Source organism: Palaemon carinicauda, chromosome 22 (assembly GCF_036898095.1).
Source record: "Palaemon carinicauda isolate YSFRI2023 chromosome 22, ASM3689809v2, whole genome shotgun sequence".
In the NCBI taxonomy this organism is placed as follows: Eukaryota; Metazoa; Arthropoda; class Malacostraca; order Decapoda; family Palaemonidae; genus Palaemon; species Palaemon carinicauda.
Genome location: NC_090746.1, coordinates 111835482 through 111860338, shown reverse-complemented (window position 1 = coordinate 111860338; position 24857 = coordinate 111835482). Strand labels below are relative to the sequence as shown.

The following is a 24857-nucleotide window of genomic DNA, read 5'->3' as shown; positions in this document are numbered from 1 at the left end:
TTCAGGGGATGCCCTCCCTTTTAGGGACGCATCCCAGTTCCTGATCTACGAGTTGGCTCATCCTCCAACCTAGCGCGCGTGCGCGCTCTCTCCGACAATCTTCTGTTGCGTTCTAGACGCACAAGGGCCGACGGTCTTCACTCGCGCGTAAGCGCCGAAGATTGTCCGCGCGCGTGATGGTTTCCTGCGCGCGATCTTAGAGGCCCTTCCGCGCGCGGTTTCCCGCTCGCGATCGTCGAAGATCGTTAGCCGACGATCTTCTAATACACTCTAGGCGCGCAAGCGCCGACGATCTTCATAACGCGCATAAGCGCCGAAGATCGTTCCGTGCGCGGGGGGAAGTGCGCGATCATCACGGATCATCCGCACGCGGTTTCCCGCTCGTCCATGCGTGGGATGGTTGCCCGGGCGCGATCATCGCGGATCGTCTGCGATCGTCGTAGATCGTCCGCGATCGTCGTAGATCGTCCGCGTGCGGGCACCAAGGGTTTCCCGCTCGCGATCGCCGACTATCTTCTCTCGCGCTTGAGCGCCGACGATCTTCGCACGCGCGTGAGCGCTGAAGATCGTACGCGCTCGCACGATCGCTGACGATCATCTTACATAGCCGGAGATCGTACGCGCGCGGGCACCAATGGTTTCCCACTCACTATCACCGACGATCGTCTCTCACGCTAGCGCCGACGATCTTCGTACACGCGTAGACGCCGAAGATTGTCCGCGTTATTTCTTCCGCGCGTGGGATGGTTTCCCACGCGCAATCGCCGACGGCTCGCAAGCACCGGCAATCTTCTGTCGCTGAGATCGTCCGCGCATGCGATGGTTTCCCCCGCAATTGCCCACGATCTTTGGCGCGCAAGCACCGACGATCTTCATACGCGTGGAAGCGCGGGGATCATCCATGCAGGCACTGATGGTTCCCCCCGCGCGATCGCCGATACGCCCACAGTCACGCGGGTACGCGTGCGTGTGAGCGCGGTTATCCTGCTATGCACGTTTCATTCACGCGCTACCCAGAACTGTGCTTTCGCGCGATCACCAGCGTGATCGGCGTACCGTTCTCCAATACGATCAAGCCCTAATTACTGTAGGGATTCTGGCGGTCAGGCCACCTTCGCGTTCCCCTCCCCACAGCGCCCTCTCCGGAGGAGGGGAGGTTTCCGGACAGGTCAAAGGTCTCTTCTCCCTTCATTGCAGATTCTCTACGGGCGAACCCTCGTGTCAACTCCTCCAAGGGATCGAACGATCCTCTTCCCTCCAGAGGGACTATCTGACAGCGCGACGGTCGGTAAGCAACCCTGGTGGGACGCCGTTGTCAGAGCGCTTACGCAGGCGATGAGCCTGTGCTTTCTGACTGGGGTCACTAATCAGTAGCAACTTCCTCCCCCCCTGAAGAGGGAGGGAGGAATCCCTGACATGGTATCTCCTCCAAGGACTATCCTGTCCCTTCGCGAGTCCTTACGCAGGCAATGAGCCCTCCTCAGACTTCTTCCCCATCCCCAGGAGGGTCGGAAGATCTGGTCCTCTCCCCCATCACACCAAAGGGGGAATCCCCGCCTCCTCCTGAGAAATCTTCTCGTGCGAAGGGGGCGAAAGCCTTACGTCCTTCATTGCTGAAGTCCTGTTTCCCTCCTAGGAGGGAACCGAAGGCCCAGTCTTCCGCAAGGACCCGGCAGGAATCAGATGGACCCTTGGAGCATGTCTAAGAGTCTCCCCAGGAAGAACCTCCGGGGATGGGAGACCTTGCTGCCAGTCCATCAGGAGGAGAGCTCCAGGGGTTGGAACTTGCGTTCTGGCATATCCTGACTCTCAGGAGGAACCTCAAGGGGACCCCAGACCCAGAGATTCCTCTTCGTAAAGGGAAGGATACGGTCTGGGACCGAATCTACGCCACCCAAGAACTCCTTGGGCCAGTGCAGCTTTGCCCTGGTCTCAGGGAATGAAGAGTGCCAGAGACCAGGCCGAGGGCCAGCTCTCCGAGTTTGCCTCCTTCAATAGATCCGGTCGTCCCAAGGCTTCCTTAATCGTCTCCTCCCTGGGAGAAGGCTTCTAGAGGCTGGAGACCGGTTATCGACTTCTCGACACTGAACGGGGTTGTCAAACAGTCTCCGTTCAGCATGGCGACGGCAGACGCGGTCAGTCTTGCGGCTAAACCACAAGACTTCATGTGTACACTGGACCTGTAGGACGCGTACTTCCAATCCCGGTCCACCCGTCTTCAAGGGAGTACTTTTGATTTTGCCTGGAAGACAGATATACCAGTTCAAGGTGCTGTGCTTCGGTCTCTCCACAGCACCTCAAGTGTTCGCCGAAGCTTCCACTCTGATCTCTTCGTGGGCTCAGAGGATCGGCATCCGTCCCCTCCGTTTCCTGGGTGAGTGGCTGATCCTAGCAAACTCGAAGGCAACCCTTCTTCGCCATCGGGACAAGTTCCTCGGACTTTGCCAAGTTCTAAGGATCATGGTGGTCCTCGAGGAGTCCTTCCCGCAGCCCTCTCAGAGTCTGGTATACCTAGGCATGGTCTTAGACACCAATCTCCCGAAGCCTTCCCTTCAGATGACAGGATGGCCAGGCGGAGGAAGGTCGCGAGACCTTTCACCACACGAGAAGAACCTCCAACCCAAATGTGGTTACGTCTCTCCTCCCTGGCCCGTCTGGTTTCCAACAGTCGCCTCAGGATAAGTTCTCTCCAGTGGCGACTCAGGGCGCGGGGGAGTCGGGGACACGACTCCCCGGACGCCTGGATCCCTAGGGGACACCCGGAACAGACGAACCCCCAGTGGTGGGAAGCAGACGAGAATCTACATTAGGGAGTGGACCTTCTCGTCCTCCCCCCAGACTTGATGCTGTTTTCGGACGCGTCAAAGAAAAGGGGGGGGGGGAGGTGGGGCCACGTTCTGAACCACGGGACCTCAGGCCGGTGGTCAGAACCAGGAAAGTACCGTCTCTAGACCTACTAGAGATGAAAACCGTGTTTCTGGCACTTCAGTAGCTCCACCGAGCCTGGCGGACTACTCTGTGGTTGTGAGGATCAACAACACCACAGTGATGGCTTACATGCTCAGACAGGGAGGTACTTTTTCAGTACAGCCATCCCATCCTGCAGTAGAGATACCGAGATGGCCCGAGTTTCTCTCGATCACCCTAGCACCTCGCTTGATTCCAGGCAAAGGAATGGGCTCGCCGACAGTCTGAGCAGTGCGACACAGACACCATATACCGAGTGGTCTTTGGATCCTCAAGTAGCCTACAAAGTCCTGACTCTGTGGGGCTCCCCTCTGTGGACCGGTTCGCTACAGCGCTGAACTGCAAGTTCCCGCTGTACTGCTCCCCGGTCCCGGACCCCAAGGCCCTCTGGTAAGATGCCTTCCAGCAACGGTGGGACAACATCGATGTGTTTGCCTTCCCCCGTTCTGGCTGACGAGGAGAGTACTCTACAAGACCAGAGTATCGGTCAGTCTCTCAATGACCTCCATAGCTCCGCTAGGGCCTCTCGCAGATGGCTCACCAGTCCCTCTGTAACCCCTTACGGAGCCTCCGAGGGAGCCCCCTCCACGTTACGGGTTACTCACACAACCACATGCCAACATCCTCCACAAAGCCGTAGCATCGCTTCGACTTCCCTCCGGGAGACTATCCAGCATCTCCTCAAAGAGAGAGGATTTTCGCAACAAGTTGCAAAAAGGAGGTCTGGACACCTGCGCAAGTCTTCCACAGTAGTCTCCCAGGCGAAGGGGCGAGTTCCTGTGGTTGGTGTCGTGGAGAGGGCATCCCTCCACACGATGCCGCTTCCAGCGATAGCGGAGCTTCTCGTGGATTTGCTGGATGAAATGTGCCTTTCAGTTTCGGCTGTGAAAGGCTATCTCTCAGCCTTAGGTATTGCCTTCTGGCTCAAAGGATAGACATTTCTCCCTCGCTGGAACACACACTCCTCATACGAAGCCTCGTCCTCTCCTGCCCTCAGTCGGAGGTGAGACCTCCTCCTTGGAACGTGGTTCGAGTCCTCAAGTCTCTAAAGAGACCTCCCGACGAACCACTACGTAAGGCCCCAGATCACCACCTTACCGGGTAGACAATGTTCCTGCTAGCCTTATCCTCGGCCAAGCGAGTCACATGGTCTCTCATACGACATCGCCCATTCAAGGGGATATGGCGAGGTAACGTTCAGGTTCGTCCCTGAGTTTTGTTGCCAAGACAAAGAACCCGGGAGTGCCTGACCCGCGGTTTGACTCTTTCCAGGTTTCGAGTCTCCGTCCTGTTGCAGATGACCCAAACCATCTCCTACCTTGCCGGTAGGGAGTCTGAGGTGGTGTCTTAAGAGAACAGCTGCAGTTCGTCCCCACGTTCAAGCCTCATTCGTGGACCCTGGGAAAATGAAGAGAAGGATCACCAGGAATATCATCTCAGCCTAGATTCGCAGGGTGTTACACCTGGCCTTGAATCCTGACCCTTCTCCGTCGCATCACCCTAGAGCGCATGATGTCAAGGGCGTAGCTACGTCCCTGCCCTTCATGAAGCATCATTCAGTGACGCAGGTCCTGCATGCGGGGGTGTTGAAGCGTCAGACCACCACCTCACCCCCTTACCTGCAAGACATGACCCACAGGAGGCTCGATACGTTTCTATGGGCCCTGTGGTGGCTGCACGACAGCTGGTCTAAACCTGAGGCTCCTTAATGGACAAGTAGCAGAAGGTTGAGGGCATTGTTACCTGGTGTTAGTCTGCATGAATGAAAAGATCTGTCTGGCCCTTATTCTTTTCTTCATCCTCTCCTCCCTTGGAGAAAGCAGCATCCTGGGTTCTCTGCACTGACCTCAAACCACTGCAGGTAGACCATACTTCCTTGTGTTCCTAGTATTAGGTATAATACTGTTATGTCCCCATACCCTGACGAGGTGGTATTGGGAGAGTCCTAGCCTAGATTTCCTTCTGAGGAACTCCAAGTCAACTGCCTGGGACAAGTCACTTTTCACCTTCGCATACACCTTACATAGGCCGCGGCAGTTTCACAACCGCTAGCGAGGAGCAGGGATTCCCTATTGTCCGAGTACTTAATCGCTCGAATATGGAATCCCTAGGCAAGCCAAACCCCATGTAAATAGTGTGGTTTGTATTTCAGTTACTGAACAAATGACAAATTCGTAGATAATTTGTATTTTTCCTAACTATACAAACCTTAGCTATTTACAGTTATGTGCCCGCCAGCCCTGTCCCCCAAGATAAGTCCTACCTCTAAGTAAAGTGAGTTTTTCACCGGTGTGTGTGAGGGGGACCCTACCCCCCGCTAACTAGTGGAGGGGTAGTAAACCCTTGTTAAAATTCTTATGACTTGTCATTCAACTACGCCGAAGTAATTACCCCATGTAAATAGCTAAGGTTTGTATAGTTAGGAAAAATACAAATTATCTACGAATTTGTCATTTTAGGTTATTTCTGATTGCATAGTTTTTACCCTGCCACAGACATTTTATTCTTACAGTATGAAGTAGTTTGAAAACTTAATGCCTGTGTGTGCACATGCTCGATCTTTCTTATCCCTAACTATGGTCACTTCATTCTTGGTGTATATAAATTACAATTTAGTTCTTTTATTAATAAGCATGATGCTTGTGTAGAGAACCTTTTGTGATAAGTTATTGCCTTCGCCAAAATTAAGGATTTTGCGAAAGGTGTGTATTAACCCCTGTCTCTTTGTTTGTGAGCAACTTAAAACAAATACTTTTGGATCGATTTTGACCTAACTTGGTAGTCATGTTGGGTATGACCCAAGGATAAATCTGTAACATTTTAGATAAAGTACATCAAAGTACATGTACGCAGCATTATTTTGAAAATAAAATGCAATGTTAATCTTTTGTTTTGAAACTATTCAAAAACTATTGAACCAATTTCAATGAAACCGGTTGGACATGTGGGTCATGACCCAAAGACAAATAGGTTAGATTTAGAAGAAAAGACATCAAAATACAGGTACTCAATGGAGTTGAGAAAAAAAAAAAGACGACGACTACGCCATGCTCGCTACTGAATGGCCCTGTAGTTTCTGTTGTAAGGATACTCCAAGATGTTGAAGCCTTTTTGTTTTGGGACATACAGTAATTTCATCTAATGAAATTGAGTAATTAACAGCTATACATATATTGCTTTAAACCATTTAGCCCTTTCACTGCTCTCACATCCAGGTAACGGCTCAATTACCTCATGTTTCTGAACATAGAGTTCATTGTCATTTCTTTAATTGCTTTCATTATTGAGTTGAAAAATGTATGAACGTGTGACAGAATTTAGAACAGGAAGGAATGGGAGGAGTGTGGAATGGTAAGAAAGGAAATTTAGTGGAACATAAGAGGCAAAAAGTAGAGGTGGTGGTTTGCTACGTCCTAAAAAAGTGTCGGTTCCATAAAACATTTCACAGATTCTTACTTTTTTCGTGGCTCAAACTCTGTTAAGATTATGACGAAAGCATTATTTTTAAATGGATTAAATGTGCAATTCTTTCCAAGACATGTTGCAAATATGCTTACTGTACAAATGTCTAGAAGGGATGTATTGTAGATGTCACTTTATTTTTGTGTTGCTTTGCCCTCCAGCTTTACTGCGTTCTGTCTTTTCACTGTTTTAAGTTACTACTAAATAAGCTGTTTCAATATTGCATCGGCGTCAATGACCTTCGATGTCAGGATGCCAGAGAACTTCAAATCAATCAATATTGCATGGTGTTTCCTTTAGGAAAGGATCACAGTGACCAGAAAGAAATCTAAGTTATCAGGTTACATTATTGAATGATGATAATTATAGTAAAAATAATGATTAGAATAATTCTGTGAGCATTTCACTAATGTAAATATAATGTGGTTTGATAGTTACAAAAATGTATCTGTATTAAATCTTGACTTCATTTCAGGTTATCAGTGATTAATCTACAGTACCGTATTGTAACATGGAATAGAAAATGAGAATGTTTATTTCCACCTGGAAATCATTGCCAATGCAAGATTGGAATTATCCACAAGATCTACATTATTATGCTGTAAGTTAATTTGCTTATCCACCATTAGTGATTTACTCCATATATTATAATTTTTCCGTAACTGGAATACAAACTTTGCTGAGAGGATGAGCTATTAGAATTTAGCGAGGGTTAACTACAGTCAGGCCTCCCTCTTCGCGTTAGTTAGGTTACAGACACAGGTGCAAAAAGGGAATTTTTGCGAATAAATGCTTCACTAGGGTGGGTTAACTCCTAAGCTAAAAAGTCACTGCTCCTTGCCACGAGTGGGTGCCCGAGCTGATGATTAACGTAATAAATACTGCCTAATATTGTTTTAATTTGGTTTGTACAACAGTTTATAATCATATGTATGGTATACAGTATATTTGCACTCATGTACACTACTTACTGGACACAGGTTACAGTACAGTATTGTGCTACTGTAAAGTTTCTTTGAATCGTTATCATCCCCTAACTGTTCTGTATGGTAAAAGGTGTTCTTATCTAGTAATACTATACTGTAAGCTAATACTCACTGATAGTGTAGTGTATATTACTGTAATATATGTACAGTAATATTAGTACAGTACAGATTAACTGTACTTATTGTAAGTGTTCGATGTTTTTGTTGAGACAACTGGTAGCCTACGCCGCTATGCGTTTGTGAAGCATGATGCAACTTCTTATGTGTTGTCTCTTGCATAGTATGTTACTGTACATATATACTTTCTTTAACAGAAATACAGTGATACCTCTGCATACGATCTTAATTCGTTCCAGAAACTGCTTCGTATGTTAAAACGATCGTATGTTGGAGCAAATATTCCCATAAGAATACATGGTAATTTATTTAATTCGTTCCTCAGCCTAAAAACCCATAATAAATCCTTAATAAATGGCTACACATAATTACACATTACATTAATACAATATAATAAATACATACAAACCAAAAAAAAGAATAATAATAATGAAATAATAAATAAAAAAGCAGTTTTTCAATATTAATCTTACCCGATAATCATGTAGCTGTCAACTCTGTTGCCGACAGAAATCTACGGTCGGGATACGCCAGCGATCGCTATACAGGTGGGGGTGAACACAACAGCGCCATCTGTGGTCAGGTACTCCAGTACTTCTTGTCAACACCACCTCAATTTTTCCTCTGTCGTGCCTCCGGCTAGACCTACATGGATACGCTGTTGATTCTGGAGTTATTGCTCACGATTTGGTGATGTATTTGCTCTAGAGTTTAGCCTTCGCTATTCAGGAAGCTTTATCATTAGCTTAGCAAGTTTTTGGAATTAATTTGATTTAATTTTTGATTTAATTTTGGTGACGAAGAGAGTATGAACTCTCTTTCACTTTTAATGGCCGACCCTTCCCTTAGACGGAAGTGTTGGTGTCGAAGAGAGTATAGACTCTCTTTCTTAATTTTGCTTAACAAAAGTTATAGATTTATTTTATATCTCTCCGCCTTTTATAGGCCTCTTCGATTAACTTCCTTTTATTATAAACTTATTAAAATTAATTTTTATATTTGTTTATATTCGACCTTTCCTAATAGTAGGCGGTCTTTTCTTGGAACCGAAGTTAATTAACATTGAGCCCGTCATTTCGTTTTTACCTGTTAACATATTATGCTATTTTAATGTTTTTGAAAGAATTTCTTTGATAGTCTCGTACTGTTTTCAAAGTTGAACTAACGTTTTGTTTTGTCTCTGCAGTTGTTGACGTTCAGAACGTTCAACTTGCGCTCTATCGTTACGATAGAGAGAGAGTATTCACGGTGTCACGTTGCAGTAAGAGTAAACCGATTCTAGTGTTTTGTTCATTCTTTCTTAGCTTAAATGGTTTTAATTCTAATAAAGGAACTTTTTATTTGGGAAATCTTTCAGTTTTTTTCCTTTAACAATAATATGTTTTAACGATATATATAATTGGGCTCATCTCTCAGGTTCTAAGTCAAGAGAGAGAGAGAGAGAGATAGAGACGGAGGGAGAGAGAGGAGGATAAACGTTTCGTTCAAGCGGGTAACGTTGTTATCGTTTTTGCTCTTCTCCCTAGTCTCTTTAGGGGAAGAAGGTAAACGTTTCTAGAGTTTTATTCTTGTTCCCAGGCTTTATGCGGTGAGAGATTTTAAACGTAGTTTATTTGATCTAGTTTAGTCTCTTTTCCAGCCACTGAATTATTTATCTTTCATTATGTTTTTCTGTTACATTGTAATACTGTTTTCGCAATTACTAACTTTTAATGAAGGATAGAATTGCGTGTTTCAGGTACAAACCACTTAAAGTTTCGAGTTCAGTGAAATAAGTGCAAACAGAAAATCAAAAGTGATAAAGTGATAAGCGCAAAGTGTTACAGTGTTGCGTTCGAGGGTTCGTCTGTTCGTGCCAGTTGTTCGCCTAGTCTGGGACCTCTTACAAGCTCCCAAGCCAGGGGAGAAGTAACGTCGAAGGACTTATGGGTTCATCAGGCCTTGATCGACGAACAGACGTTTCCCTCCGTGGTTTCGGGTGTAACCAACTCACGTAGCCGACGTGATCACCCCACCCACACAAAGACGAGAGAGCCCATTTATTCCTCGTCTGCGGAAGAGGTTTCTCGCAGAAACCATGGACCAAATCTTGCAGCTTTTAAGTGCAAGTCGGTCCCTTCCGCGCAAGTCCAACTCCTAGGTGGAGCCATTAGCGCTGGGTCAGTTCGGACTTGCTGCAGTACGACAACTGCACACCTCCCAGAGAGGCAAGGTGGTACCGCAACAGGCAGTAACTCCGTCTGTTGCCGCACCAGCTGTTTTAGACCCTCAGTCTCAACGGACAGTAGCTCCGTTTGTTGTTGTCTTTCTTAGACTCTAGTGGTCTATGCTGCAGACAATGCAGTCTCAGCTTGCGGTTTTGATGCAGGAGTTTCAGGCAGAGAAGGTTAACACACCTCCTCCTGCGAGCGCTCCTCCACCTCTGCGCAGTCCACCCTGCCAGACGTATGATGTTGAGGCTCCTCCTGCCTCCATGCGTGAGCTGCCGCATTGGGAGTTGCCAGGTACCAGCGCTATGCAGCAACCTCCACTTAACTTGAGGCAGGAGCCTCTTGCTATGCGGCAACCTCCTCAACCCTTGAGGCAGGAGCCTCAACTCTTGAGGCAAGAGCCTCAACTCTTGAGGCAAGAACCTCAACTCTTGAGGCAAGTACCTCACCTCTTGAGGCAAGAGCCTCAACTCTTGAGGCAAGAGCCTCAACTCTTGAGGCAAGAGCCTCAACTCACCTCCTCTTCCCTTGAGGCAGGAGCCTCATGCGTTGCGGCAACCTCCTCAACCCTTGAGGCAGGAGCCTCAACTCTTGAGGCAAGAGCCTCAACTCTTGAGGCAAGAGCCTCAACTCTTGAGGCGAGAACCTCAACTCTTGAGGCAAGAGCCTCAACTCTTGAGGCAAGAACCTCAACTCTTGAGGCAAGAACCTCAACTCTTGAGGCAAGAGCCTCAACTCTTGAGGCAAGAACCTCAACTCTTGAGGCAAGAGCCTCAACTCACCTCCTCTTCCCTTGAGGCAGGAGCCTCATGCGTTGCGGCAACCTCCTCCATCCTTGAGGCAGCAGCCTCATGCGTTGCAGCAACCTCCACCATCCTTGAGGCAGCAGCCTCAGGCTATGCGGCATCCTCCTCAACCCATGAGGCAGGAGCCTCATGCTATGAGGAGCCTCATGCTATGCAGCATCCTCCTCAACCCATGAGGCAGGGACCTCATGCTATGAGGAGCCTCATGCTATGCGGCATCCTCCTCAACCCATGAGGCAGGAGCCTCATGCTATGCGGCAGGAGCCTCATGCTATGCGGCAACCTCCTCTACCCATGAGGCAGGAGCCTCATGCCTTGCGGCATCCTCCTCAACCCATGAGGCAGGAGCCTCATGCTATGCGGCATCCTCCTCAACCCATGAGGCAGGAGTCTCATGCTATGAGGAGCCTCATGCTATGCGGCATCCTCCTCAAACCATGAGGCAGGAGCCTCATGCTATGCGGCAACCGCCTCAACCCATGAGGCAGGAGCCTCATACTATGCGGCATCCTCCTCAACGCATGCGGCATGAGCCTCATCCCTTGCAGCATGAGCCTCATCCCATGCAGCATGAGCCTCATACCATGCAGCATGAGCCTCATCCCATGCAGCATGAGCCTCTTCCCATGCAGCATAAGCCGCACGCCATGCAACATGCTCTGCTTACCTTACAGCATGCTCTACATACAGCATGCTCTGCATACAGCATGCTCTGCATACCTTACCGCATGCTCCTCAGTCACACATCTTTGGTTGTTGCCAACTCACTAGACTGTCAAGCAGTTTCATAACGTTGCCTTCTAGTCTGCTGCTTTTGCACCAGTGAAACCCTCACTGAGAGAACTTAGCTTTTCTCGGATATGGTTCCTGTAGATGAGAAAGTGCTATTCTCCCTCCTTCTGATATTCCCTTGAGGACTCTGTCATTTGGAGAGGAGCCTTTAGCTGCTTAGCCTCCTATGGACTTTTATTTAAGCATAACATGCTTCCAGGGAGGGTAATGGTTCCACTTCAGTCGCTAACCCCGTCTGTTACCACACCTGTTCCCATAGACCTTGAGCTTTGTTGCAAGACATGCAGTCCAAGCTTAGTCCTTGTTAGAGGATTTTTTTTTGTTTACGGAGTCAGTGTGTCACTGGGAAGACGTTCAACAACCAGCAGAAGTGACTTGTTGTGACGCAGTGCGGCAACCTCAGCAACCCGATAAGGAGTTGTCTGTACGACCCAGACAGTCTAGACAGCTTCGGGTTGTCGCTGTACTTCCTCGCTTCCCCATGGTTGACAGTTTACAGACTGTGCAGCAGTACCATGATCTTGTGTCCGGCTCCGTCAGACGACTAGCTTTTAAGAGCTCCCACAAGTCGTCGCCTTCTGGAGATTCTCAGATGGACTATGGATCTGACCAAGGAACTGGGCCTCCTGGTCAATTTTGAGGAGTCCCAGCTCGTCCCATCCCAGACCATTGTCTACCTGGGTATGGATCTTCAGAGTCGAGCTTTTCGGGCTTTTCCGTCGGCCCCAAGAATCTACTAAGCCCTAGAATGCATCCAGAGCATGCTGAGAAGGAACCGATGCTCAGTCAGGTAGTGAATGAGTCTAACAGGGACACTTTCATCGCTGGCCCTGTTCATCGAGTTAGGGAGACGCCACCTCCTCCCCCTTCAGTATCATCTAGCGACTCACTGGATAAAGGACATGACGCTAGAGACGGTCTCAGTTCCTGTTTCCGAAGAGAGGAGGTCTACTCTCACGTGGTGAAAGAACAGCTTTCTTCTCAAGGAAGTCTACCTTTGGCTGTTCAGAAACCCGACCGCCGTCTCTTCTCTGACGCATCAGACACGGGCTGGGGTGCGACTTTGGACGGACAGGAATGCTCGGGAACATGGAATCAGGAGCTAAGGACACTTCACATCTATTGCAAGGAGCTGTTGGCGGTTCATCTGGCCTTGATAAACTTCAAGTCCCTCCAGCTTAACAAGGTGGTGGAGGTGGACTCTGACAACACCACAGCCTTGGCTTACATCTCCAAGCAGGGAGGGACTCATTCGTGGAAGTTGTTCTAGATCGCAAGGGACCTCCTCATCTGGTCAAAAGATCGAAAGCTCACGCTGGTAACGAGGTTCATTCAGGGCGATATGAATGTCATGGCAGATCGCCTTAGCCGGAAGGGTCAGGTCATCCCCACAGAGTGGACCCTTCACAAGAATGTTTGCAGCAGACTTTGGGCCCTGTGGGGTCAGCCAACCATAGATCTGTTCGCTACCTCGATAACCTAGAGGCTCCCGTTGTATTGTTCTCCGATTCCAGACCCAGCAGCAGTTCACGTGGATGCTTTTCTGCTGGATTGGTCCCATCTCGACCTGTATGCATTCCCGCCGTTCAAGATTGTCAACAGGGTACTTCAGAAGTTCGCCTCTCGCAAAGGGACACAGCTGACGTTGGTTGGCTCCGCTCTGGCCCGCGAGAGAATGGTTCATAGAGGTACTGCAATGGCTGGTCGACATTCCCAGGACTCTTCCTCTAGGAGTGGACCTTCTACGTCTACCTCATGTAAAGAAGGTACACCCAAACCTCCACGCTCTTCGTCTGACTGCCTTCAGACTTTCGAAAGACTCTCAAGGGCTAGGGGCTTTTCGAAGGAGGCAGCCAGAGCGATTGCCAGAGCAAGGAGGACATCCACTCTCAGAGTCTATCAGTCTAAAGGGGAAGTCTTCCGAAGCTGGTACAAGGCCAATGCAGTTTCCTCAACCAGTACCACTGTAACCCAGATTGCTGACTTCCTGTTACATCTAAGGAACGTAAGATCCCTTTCAGCTCCTACGATTAAGGGTTACAGAAGTATGTTGGCAGCGGTTTTCCGCCACAGAGGCTTGGATCTTTCCACCAACAAAGATCTACAGGACCTCCTTAGGTCTTTTGAGACCTCAAAGGAACGTCGGTTGTCCACTCCAGGCTGGAATCTAGACGTGGTCCTAAGGTTCCTTATGTCATCAAGATTTGAACCTCTCCAATCAGCCTCTTTTAAGGACCTCACATTAAAAACTCTTTTCCTCGTGTGCTTGACAACAGCTAAAAGAGTAAGTGAGATCCACGCCTTCAGCAGGAACATAGTTTTCACATCTGAAATGGCTACATGTTCCTTGCAGCTCGGTTTTTTGCTAAACGAGCTTCCTTCACGTCCTTGGCCTAAGTCGTTCGAGATCCCAAGCCTGTCCAACTTGGTGGGGGACGAACTGGAGAGAGTACTTTGCCCAGTTAGAGCTCTTAGGTACTATCTAAAAAGGTCATAACCTTTACGAGGACAATCAGAAGCCTTATGGTGTGATATCAAGAAGCCTTCTCTTCCAAGGTCTAAGAACTCAGTTTCTTACTTATTCAGGCTCCTGATTAGGGAAGCACATTCTCATCTGAAGGAAGAAGACCTTGCTTTGCTGAAGGTAAGGACACATGAAGTGAGAGCTGTGGCTACTTCAGTGGCCTTCAAACAGAACCGTTCTCTGCAGAGTGTTATGGATGCAACCTATTGGAGAAGCAAGTCAGTGTTCGCATCATTCTATCTCAAAGATGTCCAGTCTCTTTACGAGAACTGCTACACCCTGGGACCATTCATAGCAACGAATGCAGTAGTAGGCGGGGGCTCAGCCACTACATTCCCATAATCCCATAACCCTTTTAACCTTTCTCTTGAATACTTTTTATGGGTTGTACGGTCGGCTAAGAAGCCTTCCACATCCTTGTTGATTTGGCGGGTGGTCAATTCTTTCTTGAGAAGCGCCGAGGTTAAAGGTTGTGATGAGGTCCTTTAGTATGGGTTGCAGCCCTTTATACTTCAGCACCTAAGAGTCGTTCAGCATCCTAAGAGGACCGCTACGCTCAGTAAGGAAGACGTACTTAATAAAGGCAGAGTAATGGTTCAAGTCGTCTTCCTTACCAGGTACTTATTTATTTTATGTTATTTTTGAATAACTAATAAAATAAAATACGGGATACTTAGCTTCTTTGTTAACATGTATGCTGGTCTCCACCCACCACCCTGGGTGTGAATCAGCTACATGATTATCGGGTAAGATTAATATTGAAAAATGTTATTTTCATTAGTAAAATAAATTTTTGAATATACTTACCTGATAATCATGATTTAATTGACCCACCCTTCCTCCCCATAGAGAACCAGTGGACCGAGGAAAAAATTGAGGTGGTGTTGACAAGAAGTACTGGAGTACCTGACCACAGATGGCGCTGTTGTGTTCACCCCCACCTGTATAGCGATCGCTGGCGTATCCCGACCGTAGATTTCTGTCGGCAACAGAGTTGACAGCTACATGATTATCGGGTAAGTATATTCAAAAATTTATTTTACTAATGAAAATAACATTTTAATGTAACACTTTACCTTAGCGACAGGCCAGCGCAGGTGTAGGGACTGCTAGGCAGGAGGAGACAGAAGATCAGCAAGGAGTTAGGGACGGTAACTTTGTACGATAACGTATACGATAACTTACACTAACTTACGCTACTACGTGAACTTTAACTTAACTTAGCTTATTTTTTTTTTACATTTTTTCTTTTCTTATTTTTAATTTTCATCACTTTCACTCGATTCGGTCTTCCTTTTCTTTGCTTCACTTTCTTTTCATCTTGATCACTAGACCGTTTTAAAGATTTTTTTAAAGAAACTATCGAGTGAAAGTTGCTTGGTACGGCTTTTGAGGATTTTTCTGAAATGCGTTAAGCAAACATCATCGAACTGCGCAACAACACTGCAAACCTGAAGTTTCTGTGGGTGATGCTTGTCGATGAAATCATCCACGTGTTGATGATATGCCAACATCTGTTTTATTTCCGCCGTACCTAAGATTTGGCCTACCTCCTCGATCTCCTCTGACTCGCTCAACTGCGCTTGGAACTCATAATGCTGCATGGCTTGCAGCTCCTTGAGTTCCTCGGTGATGAGCTCTTCATGATGCTCATCGACGAGTTCGGTGATGTTATCTTCATCCACCTCCAGACCCATGGACTTGCCAAGGGATACAATCTCTTTGACGTCTTCCTCGGCGGCAACCACAGGTTCATTCTCGGGGCCAAAACCTTCGAAATCTCTGGGAGCAACAGCATCAGGCCAAAGCTTCTTCCAAGCGGAATTCAGGGTCCGACGAGTTATTCCCTCCCAAGCCTGATCAATGATCTTTAAGCAGTGCACGATATTAAAGTGGCTCCTCCAAAATTCACGCAAAGTTAAGTTAGTGCTTTGCGTAACATTAAAGCACTGCTTAAATAAGTGCTTGGTGTACAACTTCTTAAAATTAGAGATGACTTGCTGGTCCATAGGCTGGAGGATAGGGGTGGTATTCGGTGGAAGATACAACACCTTGATGAATTTGGATTCGTCGATGATATCTTCGAGTCCGGGGCGGGGTGAGCGGGTGCATTGTCCAAACAAAGCAAGCACTTCAAAGGCAAATTCCTCTCCTGAAGATACTTCTTGACAGCAGGGCCGAAAACTACGTTTACCGATTCCACAAAGATATGCCTAGTAACCCAAGCCTTAGAATTAGAACGCCATAGAACATGTAGCAGGTCTTTATTAATTCTATGTGCTTTAAATGCCCTAGGGTTTACGGAATGGTAAACCAATAATGGCTTTATTTTGCAGTCCCCGCTGGTGTTGGCACGAAGCGCAAGAGTCAACCGATCCTTCATTGGCTTATGTCCAGGCATTTTCTTCTCTTCGGCGGTAATGTACGTTCGACTAGGCATCTTTTTCCAAAACAGACCGGTTTCATCACAGTTGAACACCTACTGCTCTACGTAACCTTCCTCCGCCACGATGCTTTCAAACTTTTTAACAAAGTCTTTAGCAGCCTTGGTGTCCGAACTCTTAAGCTTCTCCATGACAGACATCTGAATGAATCCCGGTCCGTTTCCTAAATTTCTCGAACCAACCTCGAGACGCCTTGAATTCCTCTGTCGTAGGATCGGCTGAACTCTCCCTCGCGTCACCCCGAGAGCGCGCCGCCTTCAAGTCACTGTAGATAGAGCTGGCCTTCTCACAAATGATAGTTTCCGTGATCGTATCGCCAACAATCTCCTAGTCTTTGATCCATATTAACAAAAGTCGTTCCATCTCTTCAAGGGTAGGGCTACAACGTTTGGAAATAATCGTGATCCCCTTCGAAGGTTTCACTGATTTAATGGCTGCCTTCTGTTTTATAATCGTAGACATATTCCGGCCGTATTGTTTAGCCAGATCGCTAACACGTACACCTCGCTCATGCTTTTCTATTATTTCTTGCTTTAATTCTAATGAAAGCATAGACTTCCTCCTTTTCTCACCACTACTACTACTTCCTGAACCGAAACTAAGCTTTTTAGGACCCATGATTAGGGAACACAGAAAACAACACGTGAAAAAGGAAGATAAAAAACTCTGTTAAAACTGAGCGAATAGAGGACAACCACATGCTGCGCACGAGATGAGAGGACTGATCAAGGTGACGCTAGATTGACGTCCCTCCGATGTGCTGCCGTCTAGCGGCGTCAACAACAAACGACGCTGGACGCTTTCGAGAAAATTCCACGCGTACGCGTAATGTTTACTTCGTATGTTGGAGCAACTCTTCGGGTGTCGAGACAGAAATTGGGTCAAATTTTACTTCGGGTGTTGGTAAATTCGTATGTTAGGACATTCTTATGTAAAGGTTCCACTGTAAAGAATATTTTATAAACTTAAACCTAAATATCACAATAATTGTTTCCTTTAAATAAATTGTCGGGTTACATTATTGAATTATGATAGTTACAGTAATGTTAAAAATGATGATTTAAAATAATTATGTGAGCATTACACTAAGGTAAATATAAAGTGGTGTGATGGTTACAAAATTGTATCTGAACTAAATCTCACCTTCAGTTCAGGTTATCGGTGATGACTCTACAGTACAGTATTGTAACCTGGAATGGTAAGTGAGAATGATTATATCCTCCTGGAAATCATTGCCACTGCAAGATTGTAATTTTCCATACAAGATCTACATTAATATGCCATAGGTTAGTTTGCTTATCTGCCATTAGTGATTTATTCCATATATAATTTTTCCGTAACTGGAATACAAACTTCGCTGAGAGGATGAGCTATTAACCCTTTTACCCCTATGCTATTTGGAACTTCCCAACCCTTAACCTCCAGGCATTTTCTTTTTCAAGCACATTTTGCAATATATTTTTTTTTGAATCGCGCTAACAGCCTTAATTTTCGTCTTAGAGAGGTCAGGTTGGTCTCATTATTTTTGGAAATGCCTGAAGTTTCTCATAAAGTTATCAAAAATATGCAAAAAAATGTAAATATTGCAAGGACGTACCGGTACGTCCAATGGGGGTAAAGGGATGAGTTTTGTGAAACGTACCAGTACGTCCATTGTGGGTAAAAGTTTTAAAATTTAGCGAGGGTTAACTACCGTCAGGCCTCCCTCTTCGCGTTAGTTATGTTACAGACACGGGCTTGAAAAGGGAATTTTCGCAAATAAATGCTGGACTAGGGTGGGCTAACTCCTTACCTAAAAAGTCACTGCCCTTGCGACGAGCCGGTGCCCGAGCTGATGATTAGCACAGTAAATACTGCCTAATATTGTTTTAATTTGGTTTCTACAATAGTTTATAATCATGTGTACTGTATATTTACACACATGTACACTGTGTACTGGACATAGGATACAGTACAGTATTGTGCTACTGTAAAGTTTTACAGTCGTTATCATCCTCTAACTCAGTGGTTCTTAACCTTGTTGGAGGTACTGAACCCTATAAGTATTATATGTACACTCATCGAACCCTTCATAGTTGGAAACACACACACACACACACACACATATATATATATATATATATATATATATATATATATATATATATATATATATATATATTTATATATATAAATATATATATTTATATATATATATATATATATATATATATAAATATATATATATATATATATATATATATATATATATATATATATATATATATATATATATATATATATATGTATATATATATATATATATATATATATATATATATATATATATATATATATATATGTGATATAGGTAAATAAAATAAAGATGAAAAGAAAAAGAAAGCTACACCTAAATATATCAGCATATATTTCAAATTCAAAACATAGATATATATATTATGTGCACAATATGAACCATGCATCATTTGCACACACACAACCACTGTGTTCAAAGAACAAAATCTGAACTTCACACAAAATCAAAAACATAATAAATGCTTACTGCAAATCAATGTGACTTTTGCTGTTGCTTTTCAGACACAATTTCAGAAGTCCGCGGATTAACCTTGTCAAGTGCCACTCTCTTGCCATTTGAGTTGTGTTACCTCTGCCGAACCCCTGAGACTGCTTCACCGAACCCTTGGGGTTCGATCGAACACAGTTTAAGAACCACTGCCCTAACTGTTCTGTATAGTAAAATGTGTTCCTACCTAGTAATACTGTACTGTAAGCTAATACTTACTGATACTGTAGTGTATATTACTGTAATATATGTACAGTAATATTAGTACAGTACAACTTAACTGTACTTATTGTAAGTGTTCGATATTTTTGTCTAGACAACTGGTAGCCTACGCCGCTATGCGTTTGTGAAGCATGACGCAACTTCATATGTGTTGTCTCTTGCATAGTATGTTACTGTACATATATACTTTCTTTAACAGAAATACAGATTATTTTATAAACTTAAACCTAAATATCTCAATAATTGTTTCTTTTGAATAAATTGTCGGGTTACATTATTGAATTATGATAGTTACAGTAATGTTGAAAATGATGATTTAAAATAATTTTGTTAAAAATAATGATTTAAAATAATTATGTGAGCATTACACTAAGGTAAATATAAAGTGGTGTGATGGTTACAAAATTGTATCTGAACTAAATCTCACCTTCAGTTCAGGTTATCGGTGATGACTCTACAGTACAGTATTGTAACCTGGAATGGTAAGTGAGAATGTTTATATCCTCCTGGAAATCATTGCCACTGCAAGATTGTAATTTTCCATACAAGATCTACATTAATATGCCATAGGTTAGTTTGCTTATCTGCCATTAGTGATTTATTCCATATATAATTTTCCGTAACTGGAATACAAACTTCGCTGAGAGGATGAGCTATTAACCCTTTTACCCCCAAGCTATTTGGAACTTCCCAACCCTTAACCTCCAGGCATTTTCTTTTTCAAGCACATTTTGCAATATATTTTTTTAAAATTGTGCTAATAGCCTTAACCCTGGATAGGTACGGTCCTCGGACACCCCTTTAAGGGTATACTCGGACGCGAACGACCCCGACGCCAAAAAAAATTCTTGAAAAATCAGTTTTTGCAGTAACCTCCTTTTTTCTTTTGCCAAAAAAAAACTTCAATGAATGCTTAAAACAACTGTAAAGATAAATACTACTCATCTGCAGAAAAACTATTTATTATAAATATTTTAAAAAATTAAGTAGAAAAAAAAAAGACCTGACATAAAAATTCATAAAAAAAAAGTTTATACATATATACACAAATCCTTTTAGGAATTGATTCTTGAATGTTTAGGACACATCTTGATGTATTTTGGATGAAGTCAGACCCATGGAGGTGAAGATCTGAAATGAGAAAAAAAGGGTAACTTTTTTTGGCCAAAAAAAATTGTCCAAATTTCATGAATTTTTTTGGGTACCCAAATGAAATAGGAAGTGGCTAATTTTTTTAGGGAATAAACATATGTTATCCTAAAATAGAAATATGTAAAAAAATCTTCATTATTTTCTAAATTACATATATATCAGGGGCCATATCTAAAGGTAATTTTTTGAGTACTTGGAAATTTCGTAAAAAAATACATATATTTAATATATAATATGATATTTATGCAGGTAAAAATATACCAAAATATCACAAATTCTATAGGGAACAAGAATATATATAGATAGGGCAGCTTACGCTTCGGATATGTCCACAAAATGGCCGCCAACCACACTGACTCAGACTCCCTAATGTGCCACTTGAAATGTAGGAAGGGTATGTCAATTTCAAGGTGTTATTTACTAATCTAATTATTATTGGATATGCATAAAAATTGTATGGTGGGTTGCTGGATAATAGTCGATTATTTTACGACTATAAAATTAAAATTCTGACCCAAAAAATTTTTTTTGAAGGGAAATAAAATCGAAAAAAAAAATGTAAAACAATATTTTAGCTAAAAAAATTTGATGATATTCAATCAAAAAAAAAGTAAACAAAATTTTCCGACAAATAAACATCTAGAGGAATCATTACTCTGTGATAGTTCCTTAGTACGTAGTAATTTTGAAAGAATTGGGAAAAAACGAAAAAATGGCAATCACCGGAAAATCGAACACATACCTATATATACGCCATATCTGGCTAAAAAAAAGATAGGCATGGGTAGCCAGATCATCTAGAAACACTTTCCAACACTATAAAAATATAAGTTTTGCGACACTACTTGCCAATTCCTTACGGTAACATGACTAAGCAAAAAAATGCAAAACAAATAAAAAGGGGCACTCGTGGAAAAATGGCCATTCTAATATACGGCATTTCAGAAAAAAAAAATTTCAGCCACGTGCTAGGCAAACCATCAAGGCATATTTTCCGACAAATAAACATATAAATGAAATATTACTCTGTGATAGTTCCTTAGTACGTAGTAATTTTGAAAGAAATGGGAAAAAACGAAAAAATGGCAATCACAGGAAAATCGAACACATACTTATATATACGCCATATCTGCCTAAAAAAAAAATAGGCATGGGTAGCCAGATCATCTAGAAACACTTTCCAACACTATAAAAATATAAGTTTTGCGACACTACTTGCCAATTCCTTACGGTAACATGACTAAGCAAAAAAATGCAAAACAAATAAAAAGGGGCACTCGCGGAAAAATGCCCAACATTCTAATATACGGCATCTCAGATAAAAAAAAAAGACATGCACGTGTTAGCCCAACCATCAAGGCACACTTTCTAACACATAAACATGAAAAAAAAATCAATAATATACGGCAATTCCTTACTACGTAGTAAATTTTTACAAATATTGAAAAAAAACAGAAATTGGCAACCGCAGTTAAATACCCAATATACCAATAACTACGTCGTATCTGACAAAAACAAAATCACGCATGGGTAGCCAGATCATCTAGACACACTTTCCAACATTAAAAAAGCAAAAGTTTTACGACACTATTTCGCAATATCTTACGGAAAAATGACTTGGCAAAAAAATTTAAAAAAATTAAAAAGGGACACTCGCGGTAAAATGCCCGACATTCTAATATACGACATCTCAGATAAAAAAAAAGACATGCACGTGTTAGCCCAACCATCAAGGCACACTTTCTAACACATAAACATGAAAAAAAAATGAATAATATACGGCAATTCCTTACTACGTAGTAATTTTTACAAATATTGAAAAAAAACAGAAATTGGTAACCGCAGTTAAATACCCAATATACCAATAACTACGTCGTATCTGACAAAAACAAAGTCATGCATGGGTAGCCAGATCATCTAGACACACTTTCCAACACTAAACAAGCAAAAGTTTTACGACACTATTTGGCAATATCTTACGGAAAAATGACTTGGCAAAAAAATGAAAAAAAATGAAAAAGGGGCACTCGCGGTAAAATGGTCCTCGTGGTGATGAACGACATTTTAACTAAAAAAAAAAACATGCACATGGTAGCCAAACAATCCACCAAGACTTTCCACAACTGATAACCTATACAAGTTGCACTATTCTACGACAATTTCATAATACGTAATAACTTTGATAATTATGCAAACTACCTCAGAAGGGTAAACTCGGACGCGAACGACCCCGACGCGTCTCAGAAATCGGGGAAGGAGTACAGCTACAGCAATGCACATCTGGACACTACTAGAGCGTGTAGGGGAGACACCTCCTGCAGGTCGATCACCCACAAATTCAATCACAGGGGTGAGTCACGTGAGAAAAACCTGTTTTTTTTTGACGCTCGGGGTCGCAAACGACCCACCGTACCTATCCAGGGTTAATTTTCATCATAGAGGTCAGGTTGGTCTCATTATTTTGGGAAATGCCTGAAGTTTCTCATAAAGTTATCAAAAATATGCCAAAAAATGTAAATACCAGTTTTTTGCAAGGACGTACCGGTACGTCCAATGGGGGTAAAGGGATGAGTTTCGTAAAACGTACCAGTACATCCATTGCGGGTAAAAGGGTTAAAATTTAGCGAGGGTTAACTACCGTCAGGCCTCCCTCTTCGCGTTAGTTATGTTACAGACACGGGCTTGAAAAGGGAATTTTCGCAAATAAATGTTGGACTAGGGTGGGCTAACTCCTTACCTACAAAGTCACTGCCCTTGCGACGAGCCGGTGCCCGAGCTGATGATTAGCACAGTAAATACTGCCTAATATTGTTTTAATTTGGTTTCTACAATAGTTTATAATCATGTGTACTGTATATTTACACACGTGTACACTGTGTACTGGACATAAGATACAGTACAGTATTGTGCTACTGTAAAGTTTTACAGTCGTTATCATCCTCTAACTGTTCTGTATAGTAAAAGGTGTTCCTATCTATTAATATTGTACTGTAAGCTAATACTCACTGATACTGCTGTGTATATTACTGTAATATATGTACAGTAATATTAGTACAGTACAGCTTAACTGTACTTATAGTAAGTGTTTGGTGTTTTCGTTCAGACGACTGGTAGCCTACGCTGCTATGCGTTTGTAAAGCATGACGCAACTTTTTGTGTGTTCGTCTCTTGCATAATATGTTACTGTATATCTATCCTTTCTTAAACAGAAATACAGCTTATTTTATAAACTAAAACCTAAATATCTCAATAATTGTTTCTTTTAAATAAATTGTTGGGTTACATTATTGAATGATGATAATTAAAGTAATATTAAAAATAATGATTAAAATAATTCTGTGAGCATTTCACCAAGGTAAGTATAATGTGGTGTGATGGCTACAAAATTCTATCTGTACTAAATCTTTACTTCATTTCAGGTTATTAGTGATGAATCTACAGTACAGTATTGTAACCTGGAATGGAAAATTAGAAGGTTTATTTCCACCTGGAAATCATTGCCATTGCGAGATTGGAATTATCCACACAAGATCTACATTTATATGCTGTAGGTTGAATTTGCTTATCCACCATTAGCGATTTGTTCCATATATTATAATTTTTCCATAACTGGAATACAAACTTCGCTAAGAGAATGAGCTATTATAATTTAGCGAGGGTTAACTACAGTCACGCCTCCCTCTTCGCGTTAGTTAGATTCCAGACACAGGTGCGAAAAGGGAATGTTCGTGAATGCTGCTGTAGGGTGGGCTAACTCCTAACCTAAAAAACGGATTTTGAGCGAAGCGAAAAATCTATTTTTGGGTGAGGTAACCATGTCGTCCTGATGGAAGCTCCTTTAAAGTAGCTTCCTAGGTTATATTTGACTACAGTGATATATCCCAGAGAATTTCACCTTAAGGTATCCAGAATTCTAACTCCTGGCACAAATATCCCTAGCTTTCGCCTTTAGGGATATCGCATAATATCAGAGGATGTATTCTTGACACCCCCACATAGCTATCTTCACCCCAAATAGCATTTTCGCTTCGAGAGGGGAAAGTGGCAAGAATCATAAGAGAGCCGTTATTAAGGCACGCTCGACTCCTTACTGTTTTGAGTACCTCTATGACGTCACGACCGGGCGCCATCTCGTCATTCCTTGTAGCATTAGCAAGGTGCTACAGATACAGTACTTTCAGGGGGGATTCTTTCAGCCTTTTATAAAAGGAGGGTGGGTCTATCAGGACGACATGGCCACCTCGCCCAAAAATAGATTTTCAGAATCTAGTAAGGGCCGGGGTCAGAGAAAATGTCCCAAAATTTTCGGTGTCAGATTTTGTGTTAGACTACAGCATAGATTCGTTTTATAGGTATATATGGTCATTGCATATTTTCGCTCTCCGACTAAAATTATAGAAGATATATGAGATTTTGTTGAAAAAAGGCCCTATTTTTGGGGTCGAATCTAGTAAGGGCCAGGGTCAGAGAAAATGTCCCAAAATTTTTGGTGTCAGATTTTGTGTTAGACTGCAGCATAGATTCATTTTATGGGTATATATGTGGTCATCGCATATTTTCGCTGTCCGACTAAAATTATAGAAGATATATGAGATTTTGTTGAAAAAAGGCC

The 24857-nt window shown here is 43.4% G+C and overlaps 1 long non-coding RNA gene across 3 annotated transcripts in view; it reads left to right on the top strand.

The window, feature by feature from the left end:
• LOC137616240 (uncharacterized) overlaps positions 1–23786 on the top strand; it is a 67315-nt gene extending 43529 nt beyond the window's left edge. For 2 of the 3 annotated variants that reach the window (XR_011039362.1, XR_011039364.1), the window contains exons 3-5: positions 6905–7030; positions 17463–17506; positions 18886–19013. This is a non-coding gene — a long non-coding RNA (uncharacterized lncRNA). Of the gene's footprint in view, positions 1–6904; positions 7031–17462; positions 17507–18885; positions 19014–23664 lie in introns of those variants that run through there. The other variant, XR_011039363.1, reaches the window with a different exon arrangement.
• The last annotated feature ends 1071 nt before the right edge of the window (positions 23787–24857 follow it).